The sequence below is a fragment of the Petaurus breviceps genome, unplaced genomic scaffold, assembly GCF_028583685.1.
Source record: "Petaurus breviceps papuanus isolate PSGF00001 unplaced genomic scaffold, PetGlider_PUasm1.0 176, whole genome shotgun sequence".
In the NCBI taxonomy this organism is placed as follows: Eukaryota; Metazoa; Chordata; class Mammalia; order Diprotodontia; family Petauridae; genus Petaurus; species Petaurus breviceps.
In genome coordinates this window covers 31,352,381-31,355,383 of record NW_027185771.1, presented here as the reverse complement: position 1 = coordinate 31,355,383, position 3,003 = coordinate 31,352,381, and the positions used below count along the sequence as shown (strand labels likewise).

General features: G+C 51.4%; 1 protein-coding gene across 1 annotated transcript in view; it reads right to left on the bottom strand.

Annotated features, from left to right (window-relative positions):
* The window catches only part of LOC138159474 (zinc finger protein 286A-like), a 42,396-nt gene extending 41,343 nt beyond the window's left edge, over positions 1–1,053 (bottom strand). The window contains exon 1 of the mRNA XM_069085841.1: positions 817–1,053. The gene's annotated coding sequence lies outside the window, so the exon portion shown is untranslated. The remainder of the gene's footprint in view (positions 1–816) is intronic.
* Between the last annotated feature and the right edge of the window lie 1,950 nt (positions 1,054–3,003).

Below are 3,003 nucleotides of genomic sequence, written 5' to 3'. Positions count from 1 at the left end.
GTCATGCATCCAGGTTACCACACCCGGGCATGTTTAGGCAACCACATACAGCTGACCACATACAGGTGAATACATGGTCATATAACTGGGGCACTTGTGGGAGACCATAAAGAAGGACACACACCAGTCATGCACGTAGGCAACCACCTACACACAGAGTCACACTCAGTAATGATTTCACTTATGCACACCGGGTCACAGAGGCAACCAGATACAAGGCCATGAACACAGGAGACCCTCTCCTCCCTTTCTCTCCCCTCAACATTCACCTCACGCACTCTCGCAGCGCAGGCATACACAGAGGCGACCACACAATATGGTGACAAGGCACACGGCACTGTCACACGGAGAATGGCACCGCGGGTCACACAGGCATTTAGGGACAGGGATGGTCACTCACATGGGGTAAGGCACACTGAGGCAGCAGGGAGCCGTGCCCGACCCGGGGGTAGCGGATGGGGGTTCGCGCTGAGTTCTGACGTTTACCACCTGAGGGATGCCCCACAAGTCCCTGCCCTGTCCCGCAGTTTCCTCGTGTTTAACGCCAGAAGCTCGGCTGAGAAGACCTGCGGGGGCCCCTCCGGGTCTCTGACCCCGCAGAGCCGCCCCGCGGGATGGGCCGGCTCAGCCCCAGCCTCCGTCCGGTCCGGGAATCCGGGGCAGCCCAAGGGGCTGAGCTCGCAGCACGCGAGGTTGGGTCTGGGGTGCCCGGGTGGCACTCGCTGCCGCAGCCTCGCACCGCGCTCTTCCCGCTGCCCGCTCTCCAGGAGCTGGAGCACGGACTGAGGCAGGGAAGAGGGATGGAACCGGACTCACCTTGAACTTGGAGCTGACCTGACGGACAATGCAGCAAACCCGGAGAAAAGGAAACTGCGCAGAAGCCTGGGCAGCGCCATGCCGCTCAACTACCATTCCCAGAATCCCCCGGGGCGCCCCGCCTCTGCCTCCCGGCATCCTAAGTGCCCTGAGCCCAGCGTTTGTCACCAACCCCCGGGAGCCGGAGCTTCGGCCCCGGGCTACGCGGTGCTCCTTGGTGTGGCGCCATCCTCACTCTGCACCCGCTTTTAAATTTATCTTGGGGGGGTGGGTGGGGACGGCGGCGTTGGTGTCCTGGGGTGGGGAGGAGTGTATACGGACGTCTGGGTTTCCCTTTGCCCGCTGGAGAGAAGAGAGAGAGAGGGTGGGAGGGACGAGGGGGAGGGAGGAGTGACGGGTGTGACGAAGCTGGAGGGAGCTGCAGCCGGGCGCAGGAGGGGCTGTGCCCCTACCACACCCTGCCATCTGCGGAAGACAGTCCAGTCTGTGGTTTGTGACCTAACTTTCCCGAAGCGCCCCTTCTCCTCTTCCAGCCCTGACCTCCAGCCTGTCCTGATCAGTTCTTCACAATAGTTCAGGAGCATCACTATGAACTCCATTTCCAGGCCCTAGCTTAGCTGGCCTTCTTGGCTTACGGGCAGGCGTAGTGCAAGCCAGAGTTTCTTCGGGGGCTGAGTCAGGATGAAGGAAAAAGTGCTGACTGTGTGCAAAGCTCTGGCGATACAGAGAGTAAAGCTATGAGAATCTCTGCTGAGAGTCGGATGGAAACTCCTGGGGTCCTTAGGGTACAGCAGCAAAGCAAATTGTAACATATCTTTAATGTCATTTTCACTTAAGAAAATCACATGATGTAGAAACTTTTTTTTTTTCTTTTTGGAGGGGGAAGGCAGGGCAATTGGGCTTAAGTGACTTGCCCAAGGTCACACGGCTAGTACATGTTAAGTGTGTCTGAGGCCGAATTTGAACTCAGGTCCTCCTGACTCTAGGGCTGGTGCTCTATTCATTGCGCCATCTAGCCACCTCGATGTAGAAACATTTGATAGTGCTAAGGACTTGCGTGGAGAAAACTTTGTTTTCTAGTTGTGAAATATTTGTGGCTGCCCATGAGGTGGGGGCTGCAGCCTATAGAGACAGTTTCCCGGTGACATTTCCAGAAGCAGGAAACTGGTGTAAAAACTGAGAGTCAAGCTTGTAAGAGGGTTAACAACAATAGATCCAGTTAAGGTTTAATGGATGCAAAACTTATTAATCTATAGGACTCTGGGGCATCTGTTGGGTCTTAATCTTTCATGACCCTGTCTGCCTGAAGATTGTGATGTCAGGGAACATATATGATAATGAAGTTGAACCTGCTATTATAGCTTAGGTATTATTATTCTGAAGGTATTGTATATGTTCTCATGGTCTGTATAGGTCAGTGGTGTCGAATCAATCAATAGAAAGGGTCCCTGCTGGCCACTTATACTTAGAAAGCCACATAAAAACATTATGTTGTAATTTTTTAAAATTTGTTAAACATTTCCAAATTACATTTTAATTTACTTTTCTTAGGAATTTTGAGTTTGACCCCTCTGCTTTGGGTAATGGTGACATACTATGCTCTTTCAAAATGGTGCTTCAGAATGACTCAAATGTAGCCTTATGAGCATCTCCATCTGCTGGGTACAAACGGTTTTTTTTTTCTTCCTGTCTCTATCAGTTTCTGATGAAGAAGTATGTATAGAGACAGGATGTGGACAATGTCAGTGTGAGCTGTGAAAAGAGGGCCCCTTGGCAATGCTGGATGATGCATTGTTCTACATAATGTGCTTCCCCCCCCCCCCAAGTATGTAAAAGTAGGATCTGAGATGAACCACTTCTCTAGGTCATTAAATTTGCTTTCTATTTTATTAAGTCCACTTGTCAAAAGAAAGACTGGGAGTGACACTGCCAAAGCAGAGAACATAGGGATAAATTGACAAGTCACCCTGCAAAGTCAAGGAACGTCTGTAGGTAGCTGGCAGAGATGGGGATCACTCACTACAATAAAGCATCCATTGGGACTCCCCACTGTCCTTTTGAATGCCTCAGGGACTCCAGCTTTTCCTCAGACTGGAATTTCTGCACTTTTTCAAGTAACTGGTGCTGATGGAGGTATTGTAAAATGGTTTAGACAAATTCTGCATGCTGGCCAGGGTCCTGGGAATA